The following is a 16443-nucleotide window of genomic DNA, read 5'->3' as shown; positions in this document are numbered from 1 at the left end:
TGGGCTTGTTTTTTTCCTTGAAGACGTTTCGCTTCTCATCCAAGAAGCTTCTTCTGATCTGACTGGATGGTGGGGAATGGAAGGATTTATGCTCCTTGCAGGACAGCTGGTCATTTGCACTCTTTTTGCAGAGTCATTGAGGCCACTTGGAGGCTTATCTGTGTCCTCAGGGTCACCTGAGTGGTGCCAATGGGGGTGGAGCCTCCTTGCAACTGTTGAAAGGATTGTGTTGTAGACTGGAGACAGATGATCTCCTCCTCTGTTTGATGACACAGATAAACCTCCAGGTGGCCTTATCAGCTCACTAATAGAATGCAAATGGCCAGCTGTCTGCAAGGAGTAGAAATCCTTCCATTCCCCATCATCCAGTCAGAGCTGAAGAAGCTCCTTGGATGGGAAGGGAAACATCTTCAAAAGAAAAATCAGAAAGTCCAATTGTCTCTTGAAAAAAGCATCTTTGGGACAACCATGATGTGGATGACTGAGAATCTCCATAGGACACCTCCAGTGATGAAGCACCCACAATATCTATCTGAAGGCAAGCAGTTCCATTGTTTCATTGTCCTCAGTGTTTGGAAGTTTTCCTTGTTGGTGTTCTGCTCTACTAATCAGGAAGAGAAAACGAAAAACAAAATGCACAGGTACAGTATAGGTGGTACCTTGCTCAATAGTAGTAACTGTGAAAGGGATCTTGGGGTCCTAGTGGACAACCATTTAAATATGAGCCAGCCCTGTGCAGCAGCTGCCAAAAAAGCCAACACAGTTCTAGGCTGCATAAACAGAGGGATAGAATCAAGATCATGTGAAGTGTTAGTACCACTTTATAATGCTTTGGTAAGGCCACACTTGGAATTCTGTATTCAGTTTTGGTCACCACGATGTAGAAAAGATGTGGAGACTCTGGAAAGAGTGCAGAAAAGAACAACAAAGATGATTAGGGGACTGGAGGCTAAAACATATGAGGAAAGGTTGCAGGAACTGGGTATGTCTAGTTTAATGAAAAGAAGGACTAGGGGAGACATGATATGATTGTTCCAATGTCTCAGGGGTTGCCACAAAGAAGAGGGAGTCAAACTATTCTCCAAGGTACCTGAGGGTAGAACAAGGAGCAATGGGTGGAAACTAATCAAGGAGAGAAGCAATTTGGAATTAAGGAGAAATTTCCCAACAGTTAGAACAATTAATCAATGGAACAGAAATTGCCTCCAGAAGTTGTGAATGCCCCAACACTGGAAGTCTTTAAGAAGATGTTGGATATCCATTTGTCTGAAATGGTATAGGGTTTCCTGCTTATGCAGGGGGTTGGACTAGAAGACCTCCCAGGTCCCTTCCAACTCTGCTATTGTATAGTATTTTAAGCACTTAGGTTGTTTAAGTACTTACCTTGAGTACCATTAGCCTGTTTCCTAAGAGCATTCAAAGAAATATAAACTAGCCAAACAGGCTGGGATTGCATGACATGCTGAGTTGGACAAGGAGAAAGAAGGGTGAAGAGACCCATCGCGGTTAAACCCTCAGCCTGGAAGTAGAAAGATCCATGAACAAGTCCTTCCTTAGCCATGGAAGTTCCCCGGGAGACCTTCTCGCTCAGCCCAACCAACCTCCAGACCCGAGTGGGGCAAATGGTTCCTGTAGTCTGCAATTTTTTTTCTGGAAATCCGTTCATACTCCCACACCTTTCGAAAGGTCTTCATCCCAAGTTGCACAGCGAAAAGTCTGTAGAGATTCTCATCTACGAGAAGCAAAACATTTTCAAAGAAAAAAACCCAAGAAATTCCAGTTGCCTCTTGAAAAAAGCACCGCTGGGACAACCATGGCCTGGATGACTGGGTTCCACCACAACACCGTGATGCCCTTATCCGCGCCGTCATAAGTGCGGAGGCAAATCTGCGGCGTCCGAAGCGCTAAGAAAAAAACGACCCTACCGCCGTGACAACAGCGCGGTGACAGAAGGGCGTTCTACATGCTTCGTTCTTTGCTCCAAAGGTAGCCCTCCTCCTCCAGCTGACAGCGGCAGCGGGCACGGGGCAAAGCGGGCTGCCCAGCAGCAGCAGCCCGTGGGAAGGGTCCAGCTCAGCCGCGGGGGGCAGCAGGAAGCGGAGGAGGACGCGGCAGCGGCGGCGGCTGAGGCTCTCCCGGGCCGGCGAAGCGGGTTGCCCGGTGGCGGCGGCCGCCCATCCAAGGAGATGTTGTTGAGGAAGAAGAGGGCGGCCTGCCTCTGCTGGGCAAGCCCGCTTCGCCGGCCCTGGGAGAGCCTCAGCTGCCGCCGCTGCTGCGTCCTCCTCCGCCGCCAGCGTGGGCGGCCCGGGAGAGCCTTCCTGCTGTCCCCCGTGGCTGTGCTGGACCCTTCCCGCAGGCTGCTGCTGCCGCTGTCAGCTGGAGGAGGAGGGCTACCTTTGGAGGCAAAGAACGAAGCATGTAGAACGCCCTTCTGTCACTGCGCTGTTGTCCCCGCGGTGATGACGTGCGGTGATGACGTCGCGACTTTAGTGATGAGATTTAATCTCCGCTATTTTGCGTAGCGCGGTTTTGTCGTGCCACGGGATGACTGAGGATCTCTATAGATCAGTGGCGTGCGGTGAGCTTTATGGCTGGTGAGGCAAAGCCCTGGCGCGGCTTTCCAAAATCCCCACTGAAGCCGCACCGCTGTGTCTGCCATACAGACAGGATGCGTCCCGCTCTATGGCGGACACAGCGGCAGGGCTTTAAAGCCTCTTGGTGCTTGGTGGCTCCCGTGCTGCGGGGCACTTTGCATCGCGGGAGCCACCAAGCTCTTTTGCTGCAGACCCAGGTATGATGCTTGGCGGCTCCCGCGATGCAAAGTGCCTGTCTCCACAAGAAAGAAGCGAGGGCTTCTCCTGCCTGGCTCTTGCAAGGAAACCCCTGGCTAAGCGTTTTATGGCTGGCTGAAATGTGCGGACGTTTCCAGCCACCCACAGGGCGAATGGCTGCCCAGCTGCCACCGGAGAGCAGCCCCCGGTGCCATTCTTGGCATGTTTTTCTCCGGGTAAAGTGGAGATGGGAGGGGCACTAGGAGAGAAAGGGTTGCTCCTCGGGAGTCTATCTAGCCAGCAGCCCCAGGAGACACCCCCCAAGAGAAGAATTGGGGCCACCAAAGCTCCCACATCCACCCACCTTTGGGATGAAAGAGACGGCAAGGCTCTCGTGCGGTCTCTTCTGACAAGAGAGAGCCTCCTCCTTCTCCCCCACTCCTCTCTCCTCTAAAACGCACCCTCCGAAATAACCCACCCAACGTAAGCGTGATCAACTGCAACAATGGGTGATTCGCTGCTCCCAGATCAGGAGGTGGGAGAATCAGTGCCTCCTTTGTATATGAATTTTTTCGCTTTTTAACCCTTGCTTAACTTTTAAAAGGCAAAAAATTCCTTATGCAAAGGAGGCCCATAGTTCTCTCGCCTCCTCCTTAGTTAACACTAAGCAGACTCCAAGTCACTGTGACTTGGAATCTGGTAGCAACTACCTTGGCTTTAATTATTTTTTTAAAAATTCTTTAAAATTATTTCCTTTTCCTCAGGAGACTGGTGAGGCCCCGCCTCCCCTGCCTGCACTGTTCCCTCTAAGGTGCGCGCCTGCGCGGCCGCGCACGTCGCAAAAAAATCCCGCGCAGCAGTTTCTATCTGCCGCGCAGAGATTTCTGTAAAGGAAACATGGGGAAGTCCTTTGCAGGCGGCTACAACTGGCCGCCTGCAAAGGACCTCCCCAGACTTGTTTTGAAGAGCACGGCTCTTCAAGTCCATGTTCGAAGCACGGCTCTTCAAGTCCATGTTCACCTTGAGCCAAGGTGGCGCAGTGGTTAAATGCAGCACTGCAGGCTACTGCTAGATCAGCAGGTCAGCGGTTCAAATCTCACCGGCTCAGGGTTGACTCAGCCTTCCATCCTTCCGAGGTGGGTAAAATGAGGACCCAGATTGTTGGGGGCAATAAGCTGACTCTCTGTAAACCGCTTAGAGAGGCCTGAAAGGCCTATGAAGCGGTATATAAGTCTACTGCTATTGCTATATTGCTATTCGGGGCGGGGGATCCCTTGGAGAGGGGATTCCTTCCTATGAGACCCCGCCCAGAAAATGCGGAGAGCGGCAGTGGAGACCCGGGGCTGCTTCTGCTGCGACTGCTGGACTGTGTGGGGCTGGGAAGGGGGCGGGAAGAGCGGCGGGGCTGACGGTGGCCGGCGGTGGCAGGCTGGTTGGCTGCCTTTCCACCGCTGCCCCCTCTGTGCGGCGGCTTTCAACCTGCTCCCCCGACTCGTAACTCCTCCTGTTTTCCCCCTCCCTCTTACATGCCCCCTTGGTGCAGCGGGCTACTGCCGGCGAAAGGAGTGGGGCGGGCGACATTGCACAACTAGGTAAATTATAAACCACAGATTTTAATCCTATTTAATTTTTAATGGTATCAAATTTAGCTATAAAGTGGCCTTACCTACTTTTTTTTCCCTGGGCCTGCTAAATTCTGGTCCCTGGTGATACAATGAGTTAAATGCATTCTGGCCTGGATTTCCTATTGTGCAATTTGTGTCATGGACTTAATCATTTTAAATTCCATAAAATGCCAGTACACATCCTTTCTGCCAAGAGATCAGAAAAAACAATGCTCGAATCTTCTGATATTTAAATGATTTATAATGTTGTTTAGATATATAATTTGGATTACATTTGAAAGCTATGCATTGATTAAATACTACAGAATACAAGCAGTTCTTTCTTTTTTGGTTTTAGAAAAGGATAATTCCCCTTTTAGCCAGGCTTTTTGAATTAGATTATGGTGATGTTAACACCAGTTTTTAAGTAGATTTCAAATTTAAAAAAAAAAAATCTTTTAGCTGCTTTGAATACCTTGGAGATGAAAAGATGGGGTACAAACTTAAATAACAAAAAAATAGTACATTCATTTTGAAAAATAAATGCAAGACTTGATTAATTTCATATCTTTATTTAAAATAGTTTTGGCATGGCATATGGTTTTATCGATTCAGTTGGAAATGATGTGGATGTTGTATCTGATTCTGAGGTATATATATTCTTAAGTAACATAACATATAGCATATAGTCCAAACTTGCTAGACTATTTAATTGATCTTACTACTTTAAAGGGGGAGAGTTTCATGATAAATTATTTTATTACATTTATGTTGCATTTATATATTATATTTATTACATTTATATTTCACATTATATATTTGTATTGTTATTTTAGTGTTTATTGTCAATTTTGATAGATATTATATTGATATATCAATACTGATTTTACTCATACTAAATAACAATTACTGCTATTATTTATCAGGATTAAATATTTACAGTTTTTAATATTGAGTTAGTTGTATTTTAGAATAATAGGATTATCTTTTAATAGGATAATTGGCAAAATCTAATTCAAATGTGATGGGTTGCATTCCAAAGAATGTGAGTGGACAGGTGGCCTGCAAAATGCCAGGACCCAGGCCAGGACCCTGTTGGTGCCATGTCTCTCTCTAGCCAGTCTAACAATGTAAAAGCTGAGCAGAAGTCTTTTTTTTTTCAGGGTGAGCGGAAAAGTATAGTGTTTGAGTAGCACATTTTCATGCCTGGCATTCCTCAAGCTGAAACCTCGCTCGCAATCGGCGCTTGACGCTTGGAATGTTGCGCAAATGTCCAGCAGACGTGACAGCAGTTCAAACTGTGGCTCTCTTAGGTGCTCAGGCATGAAAATGTGCCGCTCAAACACTATACTTTCCCGCTCACACTGAAAAAAAATTAGAGGGAACATTGCCTGCCTGTAGTGCCTGCAGGTCCCTGCTACAGACTTATTCCAGGTGTGGTCTTACCAAGGCCTTATAAAGTGGTACTAAACTCCATGTGATTTTGATTCTATCCCTGTTAATGCAGCTGAGGGTTGCTTTGACTCTTTTGGCTGCTGGCTCATGTTTAAGTGATTGTCCACTAGGATTCCAAGATCCCTCTCTCAGTTACTGCTACTGAGCCACGTTTCACCTAATCTGTTCCTGTGCATTCGGTAGAGGCTTTCCTTTTTTCCACACTGAATTTCATTTTCTTAGATAGGGCCCAGTGTTCAGGTCTGTAAGGTCTTGTGAATCTTGCAGACACTCCTATCTTCTGCAGTGTTTGAGTATTCTTGCCAGCTTGGTGTCATCTGCAAATTTGATTCCCTGGTCTAGATTCTTTATGAAGATATTTTGCCACCTTCTTCAAGGGTCTCACTGTCCCCCACGCCCACCTCACCACCCGGAAATCCCTGCGCCTGGAAGTTGGGAGAGCCCCAAGGAATGGAAAGGTCCTTATGGCAGGAAGACTCAAATCTAGACAAACTCTTTCTTTGGTGGATTTATTTTTTGCAGGATTGGGGGAGGGGCATCCTGGTGTCCATTGTTTCATACAGTGTCTGGGGCACCATTTTCTTTCCCCCTGATTTACACACCAGCACAATTTCACATCTGTTGTCGCTGTGCCAACCTCAGAGACTGCAACCACAAAGAGAAATACCCAAACCACTAAAAAAAAGAGGGGGGCAACGGATGAAGAGAAAGCACCTGCATGCATGGCTGCCCTGGGGCAGCTTACTTTCAGTTTGTATCTATTGTTTGCCCGAGTGTTATTGAGGTTGAAGCTGAAGTAGCCATTGACAGGTAGGACGTTGTAGCAGAAAATTTTGTGTACTGTGCTTTGGTTTGGCCTCTATTCAGCAGAGGCGGGTCAGCCTCGTTTATCTCCCCGGAGAGAAAGGGGGCCTTTCCTCTGTTCCCATCCAAGAGAAAGGGGGCCTTTCCTCTATTCCTGTCCGGAGAACGCTGTGGCCAGGAAGGGGGAGGCCCAGGCCTTTGCCTTGGACTGGGAAGGACTGGAAGGCCATACTGGAGGGAATGGGCAGTGGGACTGTTTATTTCTCTGGGCTTTGGAGATCCTGCCCTTTTCTGTGCCGACCCAGGTTATGCCCAAATAAATCCTGGGAATGATTTTGAAAATATTTGGTGCCCTGGAAGAAGAGCTTCCACAATGGACTCCTTTTTCAGTTTTTAGCAGAAAAGCATTATTGGTGGCCCTGTGGAATTTGTAGGTTACCAGCTTTCCCAGGAGCATCTTATTTTCCTTTGATTCTTTTAGTCCATTTACAAGCTGTTATTTCCTGTTCATTGGGCAGGCCTAGCGTCTTTTCCGTGTTTGTATTTTTACATTTTAAGTGTAAACAGTGTGTTGTTGGGGTCCCCCCATCTTCTCCCCTTCCTTCCTTCCCCTTTGACCTCCCCTGGGTCTTCTTCCTTCTTTCTCTCCAGACCCTCAAACCGGGCCCTTTTTGTGCCCCATGGGACGAGAGTCCCTCAGTTGAAGCCCCCTAACTCTGCCCCTCGAGGTCCTTTCCAGGCTACTCTTCGCACTCCTTGAGGTATTTCTCCACCACCATCTGGAGCCCAGAGGGGGGCAACCCCAGTATGTCTCTCTGGGGTTTGTGGATGGTCAGGTCTTTGTCCACTACGACAGACACAGCCGGAGGGTGAAGCCTCGAGTCTCTTGGATGGAGAGGTTTGGGAAGGACAATCCCCAATATTGGGACATTCAGACCCAGAATGAACGTGTGAACGAGGAGACTTTCAGAGAAAACCTGGAGATTCTGAGGAGTCGCTACAATCAGAGCAAAGGTGAGTGATAGACCGGGTGGCTCCTCCTGCCCCATAATCCTCTCCCCAGGGACCGGGGGGGGGGGCAGAAAAGGGCAACCCTCCCGAGGGAAAGGCTGCTTCCTCACCTTTTAAAAAGTCTTTTTTAATATGTTTATTCTTTTTAAAATTAATATAAGATCGTCCTTGTTCCCTTAACTGACATGTTCTGCAGATTGCAGTTACTAAAAACATTTTTAGTTATCCATCTGTGTTGGTATTTCGATATGGATGCTGATATAAACTGAGGTAAAGGACAGACCAAGATCTCCCCTCCCCCATGAAACTTGGAGAGGCCTTGGTGGACAACCTTCTGTGGGGGGAGGAAGGGGATCACAGATCTCTCCACCCACCCACCCACCTACCCCGAAGGCAGGTGGATCCTAAAAAGATCCTGGTGGAAGGAAGGTCCTTCTGTCTGGAGAAGAACAAGAACCTACTGGAGATATGAGGGAATTAAGTATAGAATAGATCTGTGATGGCGAACCTATGGCAGGTGGCACATGGAGCCATATTTGCTGGCACGGCAGACCTCAGCTCTGGCACTGATTTGTCACCTTCCGGAGAGGTGGAAGAGGCCATTTTCACTCTCCCCAGGCTTCAGGAAAGCCTCCGGAGCTGGGGAGAGGGCAAAAATCCCCCCCCCGTGCGGGGGAGTCACCCGCATATGAGTGTGGGGTCACTCGTGCATGTGGGTGGCTGGGTGAGTGGGTGGGTGGGCGCATGTGTGATAGCGCGCACAGGTTTTGGCAAACTTTTAGAAAAAGTTTAGCCATCACTGGAACAGATCCATCAGGGGGAGACTAGATCCTTTTTTGGCGTCCGCCCTTTTGGAGGGGCAAGTTTGGGCCAAGTGCCAAGAGCTTCTTCTCACTCTCAAGTTGGAAGACGAAACCGGGAGCCAAGTGGGTTGGGGGTTCTCAGGAGGGGCACAGGACAATTGGGAGGAAGGAATTGCTATGGAGGAAATCAGGGTGTCAGTCCCTCCCTCTAGTCTCAAAGACTCTGTAGAGAAGGGGGTCTCTCCCAAGGACTCCCCTAACCATCCCACTGTCCATTTTTTAGGCCTTCACACATTTCAGTGGATGTATGGCTGTGAACTCCGGAGAGACGGGCGCAAAGGAGAGTTTATGCAATATGGCTATGACGGGAGGACCTTCCTCACCTTTGACAAGGAGACCCTCACTTGGGTGGCTCCCAACCCCCAGGCCCAGATCACCCAGAGGAAATGGGAAGCTCTTCCAATGCACAGTCAGAGGTTTAAGTCCTACCTGGAGGGGGAATGCATTGAGTGGCTGCAGAAATACCTGTCCTATGGAAGGGAGACGCTACTGAGGACAGGTGAGGATCTGGGTCCAGGCTGGACTTTCCTCCTTTGTGGCTGGGTTTCTCGTATGCATTCAGCCCAATGGTGGGTTGCAGGCGGTATGCCCCAGTACGGGCGTACCAGTGCCTGCCTGGAGCACTGGGTACCGTTCCGGTACAGTGCTCCGGAGGGCCCACCTGCCCACCTGAGCTCCTTACCTGTATTTGAGCCGAGCAGCTGGAGTCGCAGGAGGTAAGGATGCATGCACGTTCTGCGTGTGTGTGCACGCATGCTGCATGCATGCATGTGGGGGATGCTGGGCCCCGTTGCACCATACTGGTTGGTGATCCGCAACCCACCACTGATTCATTCCCTTTGGGTGTATGGTCTGCAACCTGGCTGCTCTGGTGGGAATCCTCCTCCTCCTCCTCTCCCAGCATCTCTCCAAGACGTGGGAAGCCCTGTCTGGTTCCCACTGGCAGGCAGCCGTTCAATGGACCAGGAAATGCAGCCTCTGCCTGGTGGGTGTCAGTGTGGATCAGGCAGGGAAATCACTTGGGGTATCCTGTCCACTGCACACAGTGAGGCGGCAACAGGACCACTAGGGGTTATTTAGTGAAACCCCCCTTAGTCAAAACAGAGTCTAGTGTGGGATGCATGGCTTTGATTTCCTCCCCTTAATTCTCCTTCCTACAGATCCTACAGATCCAACAGGGTGCTACCTCACTTGCACCTGATGATGCACCTCCCACCGCCACCACTAGGGGGCTTCTACCACTAATAGGACTAATTATCATCAATCTCTCTGGAGCAAATCAAGGCCAAGATGGGAGGGGACTCCAAGGATTCTGTGGAAGGTTCTCTTCAACTTCAAAGCTTCCTTATCTTTCACTTGAGGGACTCCCCACCCTGAAAAGCAACCCCCTCCCCACCTTCAGGAACACTCCCTCCCTCCACAGGGCTTCCTGCTCACACTATAATGCCCCCCCTTTCTTCTCACTGTGTGTCTATTTCCCACTCAAAGCTACCCCTTCTCCAGTGTGTCCCCTTCCCCTCTGGGCTCATGGATCCCTCCAGGAGAAGCATGTTAAGATCAGGCCCCATGGGGGAATCTCCCCCACAATTACTAGCAGTGACTGCCTGCCCTGGGAGGATTGTCTTGCTCTCTCTTCCGTTCTATTGAAGAGGCAGAATCTCTTTTCCAAACTGACCAGGGTGGAATTGCAAAATCCCTGAGCCCCAAAGTAGTAGTGGTTGTTGCTGTTGTCTTGAAAGGGACCTTAAAAGACCATCTCCACTTTCCCTCCCCTGAAGGGAGCAGCCCAAGATCAATCAGAGTTCAAAGCAGCCAGAGAGGAATTTCCTTGGAGCCTCAATTGGCTTCCGGAGGTTTTTCAGGCTGAGTCCCTGGGAAGGACTCAAAATCAGGAGTTCTTCTGGTTGAGCCTTTTCCAGATCTGGATAATTTCCTAAAACTCTTGGAGAGGCTGCAAGTGTGGAATGTGAATCTTTGGGTTAAAACTAAGTGGTGGGAGATTTTCCTGCCCTCCAAGTTTCTCATCCACCTTCCAGGCTCTGGAGGGGCTCAGAGTTAATTCTGGGGTGCCGTTTCTGCAGAGACCCCAAAGGTGACGGTGAGCAGCCGGACGGAGGTGGAGGATGGGATGGAGACGCACATCTGCCGCTTGGATGGCTTCTACCCCAGGGAGATCGATGCCTCCTGGAGGAGGGATGGGGAGGTATGGCTGAAAGAGACCTTCCATGGGTTTCTGGCCCCCAATGCGGATGGGACCTACCACTACTGGCTCAGCATCCGGATCGACCCCAAAGAGAGGGGTCGCTATTGGTGCTACGTGGAGCACGACGGCCTGCAGGAGCCCCTGGACGTGGCCTTGAAGGGTGAGAGGGGAGGAGGAAGGGAGGAAGAGGAGAGGAAGGCTGGGCTCTCTGGTAGGCTGGAGGGTGGTGGGAGAGAGGGATCTGACCCCAGATGTGTCCAGACCATATTTGAGCTTTAATACACTGGTTTTTCCGTTGGTTTATGGACCTACATGGAACAGTCCATAGAATTGGCTTCAGTTGATAGAAAGGAAGCAACAGATCCCATCGCAAGAGTTGGTTGTTTCTGATCAAGTGCCCTTAGATCCTTTCTGAACTTCTGTCCTGCCTGTTTCCAGCAGAGGAACAGCAGTTATACTCAGCATCAGAAAGAGATTTGCTTTCCTTTAGAATTCCTAAATGTCAAACATCAGGAGGAACCTTGCAGTGCCTTTTTTTAAAGGCCAAATTTCACTAAAATGGATGAACTGCGGCCAACTTCAGGAAATGCACCGAATGGCTGCCCTGATGCCTCAGGAGTCAGAAAAGCTGCTACCAGTCTTGAGTTTTTGACGTCAGAGCCTAACTTTCTCAAGAGGCAACTGGACTTTCTTATTTGTCTTTGGGGACATTTCGCTTCTCAGAAATGTCTTCTCAGAGAGCTGAAGAAGCTTCTTGAATGAGAAACGAAACATCCTCAAAGAAAAGCCCATTGCCAGTTGCCCCTCGAAAAAGAGCTTTGGGACAACCATGACTTGGATGACTAAGAATCTCCATAGACCTCGGAGCTTTCCTGCTATAAAGAACAAAACCTCACTGGATATTACTGTTCTAAGAAAGAAGAATACATATTATTTTATGATCAGGGATCGACGGGAATTCCCGAAGCTCAGCACAAAACCAAAGGAAAAAAGTACTCAGATAACTCTGCACATGTTCATAGTTTCCCCTGATGTTTTTATACTGGACTTCCAAAACTGCACAATACAAATCTTTTATCAATGATAGACACCATGGTCCAAAACATGTTCACATTTTTTAATGCTGATATCCCAGGCAAAATAAAACATGAAGAACGGTTGCTGAGACTGGGTATGTCTAGTTTAATGAAAAGAAGGACTAGGGGAGACATGATAGCAGTGTTGCAATATCTCAGAGGCTGCCACAAAGAAGAGGGAGTCAAACTATTCTCCAAGGCACCTGAGGGTAGAACAAGAAGCAATGGGTGGAAACTAATCAAGGAGAGAAGCAACTTAAAACTAAGGAGAAATTTCCTGACAGTTAGAACAGTTAATCAGTGGAACAACTTGCCTCCAGAAGTTGTAAATGCTCCAATATTGGAGGTTTTAAAGAAGAGATTGGAAAACCATTTGTCTGAAGTGGTGTAGGGTTTCCTGCCTAAGCACGGGGTTGGTCTAGAAGACCTCCAAGGTCCCTTCCAACTCTGTTATTCTATATTCCACATTCCTTTGGTTTCTTTACCAAGCATCAATTCACAAGGGCCGTGGCTCCAATTCAACAAGAATCGTGAGTTTTATGCACATTTTTGTTTCTATAAATTGCTCCGAGGCTGCCAGCTGCTCTTTTCGAGCTAAACAGCTGAAGATGAATGTTTCTTGCCTTCATGCTGGGCCGGTGTGAGAGAAAGGCAGCATTCATAAGGACCCATCCTCTAACCATGGTTAGCAAGGTGTCTTCTTCGCTCTACCTTTAGAGGGACATAAAGAGGAGCCCCTTAGACTTTTGAAGTAGCAGGAATGCCACCCTTTGAATCCCACCAATTGGGAAGATTGTTTGGGGATCTCCTTTAATGATCTTCTTTTTCTCCCAATGCAGTTCCAGAATCCAGTCTGGGGCTCATTATTGGCTGCATTGCTGCTGCTTTTGTCCTGATGTTTGTGTGTTGGAAGAAATGTCCCTCTGGGTTCAGCTCCAAGTGGGGAAGAAGACACTGGAGACATGGAAAGATGGTTTAATGTTGGACAGCAGAACCACATGGCTTGAGTCCTGAACAGAAAAGGTGATCACATGCTTCAATGTTGGGTGAAGAAGAAGAGAAGAGAGAGGAAGGGGCTTGCTCGGCTTTTTATCATCTGTTCAGCCCCACCTCTCTGTTTCCTGTTCCTGTGTAAGAATTATATTCTGATTGGTTGCCAGACTCCCATGGAGACATGCAGGGGCAACTCTCTAGGCCTGGGATGGCGAACCTATGGCACGGGTGGCGCCTGGAGCCATTTGTCAGGGCACACGAGGCGTTGCCCTGTCAGCTGGCCAGCATGCATGAGTGCGCTGGTCAGCTAAGTCCAGCCTTGTTTGAAGCCATTTTTCACCTTCCCTAGGCTCCAGAGGCTTTATAGGAGGCCCTCCGGAGGCTTCATGAGCTTCCCTGAAGCCTCCGGGGTGCAAAAAAACCGTCCCTATGGGCAAACCGGAAGTTGGGGAAGTGGCTTCCAGTTTGCTCGTAGGGTCAGTTTAAGCCCTCCAGAGGCTTCAGGGAAGCCTCCTGAAGGTCCCTGAAGCCACCGGAGGGCCTCCGGGGAGGTGGGGGAGGCTGTTTTTGCCCTCCCCAGGCTCCTATAAAGCCTCTGGAGCCTGGGGAGGGCGAAGAAAGCATGCAAAAAATTGGGGGAGCGCCTTTCATGCACGCATGCGCACTGGGGCATGTGTGTCACATGAACCCCCTGCGCTCCCCCCCCCCATTTATGGCACGCGAGCCAAAAAAGGTTTGCCATCGCTGCTCTAGGCTGTGTTTTGAGTCCAAGTTTGATTGAATTCTCAGATGCCATGTGGTGAGTTGGGTAGAGGGCTAATACTATCATGCCTTGATCCCGTCCCCTGGAGCTGAAGGGGAGAACTCTTTATTATGTAAAGGGACTGGCTTGAGCATCTTAATGGCCCATTGACAAAGGGCAGTGGGCAGGAAGCTGCAGGGAGTTACTTTGTCTTTAAAACGTGTTTCTCCCTTTTCACATCCAGAGAAATGTAATATTCTGCCTTTTCAATATTTCCTAGGAGATTTCATTTTTCTGGGAGAGAGCTGGGTGCTAACCTCCAACATGTGATTGCAGGGACTTTGGTATTTCTCAGTATCTTTTTCTAGGGAGATATTTAATTGGTTTCACCCATCCCAAAGGCTAAGCAAAGCCTCAATTTTCCTTCTGTTTTAATAATGTCCTTCTCTCCTTTTCCTTTTTTCTCTTTTTTACACGGCACAAAGTCAAACCCTTCCCTTTTCTCCCTCCTCCTCTCTTTCCTTTTTCTAATAAAGTTACCAAATTCACTTTCCTTCAGAGGTGGGTTCCGACCAGTTCGGACCGGTTCAGCCGAGTAGGTAGTAACTCAGCCTGCCACACCCTCGAACTGGTTCTATTGGCGGCGGCGCCATCTTGATTTTCAGTTCTGCGCATGCACAGAACAATCTTCATTGAAGAAATTTATTTCTTTTTCTAATGTGTGCATGTGCAGATCTTTTAAAGGTGAAATGCACATGCCCACAGCACACAAAATGTTTTGCGTACCGAACCAGCAGTAATGCCGAGAGCAACCCACCCCTGCTTTCCTTGCAGTGGTTTGTTCCAGGGGAGGAGAAGGGAAGCTCTCCCTATTGGATTTCCAGGTGCCTTCATTCAGGAAGGGAAGGCAACCCAGAATCTGCATGGCCCCCTTTGGAGGAGAAAGCCCTTGATTCTTTGGGGGTGGGGGAGATACAGGGAAAGCAGTGCCACGATCCCCAGTGGTTAGAGACACTTCTGCTGGCAGAGCTGAGGCCCGGGTGACACTGGAAGGGGAGGGGGTTGGGATGTGCCCAGTTGATTAGGGTTTGGCATCAGATGAGATCCCATGGCAGGGGAGGTGGGGTATCAGTGGTCCCCTGAGAATCTCTTTGGGCACTCAGGGGCCTTGAACCCCGAGTGAGGCAGCTTCAGGAACACCCCAGGTTCACTTGAGTTACAAGCAGGGGTGAAATGCTACCGGTTTGGGCCAGTTTGACCAAACTGGTAGTAAAAAATACTTAAAAAAACTTTTTTTTCTTTTTAAGCATGTTTTTTAACTATATGTTCTCCGGAAATGCGGGGGTGGGGGTAGAGTGCCCATTTTTGCTCACAGATGGGGGGTGGGGATGCTAAGGAAGCGAGGAAGGAAGGAGAAAGAAAGAAAGAAAAAAAGAGAAAGAGAAAGAAAAAAGAAAGAGAGAGGGAGGGAGGGAGGAAAGGAGGGCAAGGAAGGACTATAAACCTGGCACTAGATGTAGCTTCAGAGGATAATCTAGGGCTGGAAGTTACCTGGAGGTCATCTAGTGCAACCCTGCTCCAACAGGACATTGATAAGGCGAGTTTCTGTTTTTTGATCCCACAGTTACATGACTACATAACCACGCCCACCTAGTCACATGAGCCCACCAAGCCACGGCCACAAAACCGGGAGTAAATTTTTTTTAGATTTCACCACTGGGAGGGAGGCCCTGAAGTCACAGGACCAGTTGGGATTGTTGCTACTGTATCAGCTTCCCTGCTTCGTCCCCCGTCCCCCCTACCTGAGTGCTGGAGGCCATCCTGGGGTTGGCAGTGGAGATCCCCTCCGCCGTCAAGGAATTCCGGCTGGTGGGGTCCAGGCGAAGAGCCTTTTCTGCCGTGGCTCCTGCCCTCCGGAACATTCCGGCCTCTGGAAGCGAGATCCGCACCCGTCCTTTTGCCCTTCTGAAGGGGCTTGAAAGTTCAGGCTCTGCCAGCTGACCTGGGGCCCCAATGGATTAGGCAGACCCTCACCTTCTCCTCAGGTGCACTTCGTTCCCTCCTCCTCCTCCTCCTCTTGGTCGATTGGATTTTAGTGTAATTTTGAATGCATGGTTTTTATTTATCATTTAAAAAGTTTTACATGGTATTTTATTGAATTCTATTGTAAGTTGCCTAGGATCAGCTTGGAAAGATGGGCAGCATAGAAGTTTAAGAAAATGTTAGCGATCTATAGCTAGCAATAGATTGGTGGGTGGATAGAAGATAGACAGACAGACATAGAGATAGATTAGATATAAATGAAATGGAGATAGATATGAGATATAGATGATAGATAGATAGATAGATAGATAGATAGATAGATAGATAGATAGATATGGGGGGGAAGGGAAGGCGGGAGGGAGGGATGATACCCTGGTTCCCACTGAGAGTTGCAGAGGTTGATTGGTGATGAGAGAGATTTGTCCTCCTCAGAAGACCAGGACAAGGCAGGGACTCACTCTGGGTCTTTCTCTCCAATGCAAGAAACAACCAGGCCTTTTAGCAACCCCCTCCCAGGTGAGTGGATCCAAGGGGGGGCCGTATGGAAAGGGGAGGGAGGAAGGGAGGTTGAGGGCTTTGAGATCGAAAGATCTACTGATGATGAAGATGCTTTGGAAGAACCTTTTCCTTCTCCTATTCATGTCAGCAAGTCACTGAGCGTCCTAATCCTGGGAGGTCCCACAGTCTGGCCTTGTGGAATAAGAGTTTGGGGCAGGGGTGAAATCCAGCAGGTTCTGACAGGTTCTGGAAAATCGGTAGCGGAAATTTGGAGTAGTTGGGAAAACCAGCAAATGGCTGGCCCCAGAATGGGGTGGGAAGGGAGATTTTGCAGTATCCTTTCCCTGCAACGCCCACTAAGCCACGCCCACCATCCTCAT

General features: G+C 48.9%; 1 protein-coding gene across 2 annotated transcripts in view; it reads right to left on the bottom strand.

Moving 5' to 3' along the window:
• The window catches only part of LOC116503412 (major histocompatibility complex class I-related gene protein-like), a 187185-nt gene that overhangs the window by 107939 nt on the left and 62803 nt on the right, over positions 1-16443 (bottom strand). The window lies entirely within an intron of this gene.

This window comes from Thamnophis elegans, chromosome 2 (genome assembly GCF_009769535.1).
Source record: "Thamnophis elegans isolate rThaEle1 chromosome 2, rThaEle1.pri, whole genome shotgun sequence".
In the NCBI taxonomy this organism is placed as follows: domain Eukaryota; kingdom Metazoa; phylum Chordata; class Lepidosauria; order Squamata; family Colubridae; genus Thamnophis; species Thamnophis elegans.
This window is presented reverse-complemented; position numbering and strand designations above follow the sequence as displayed.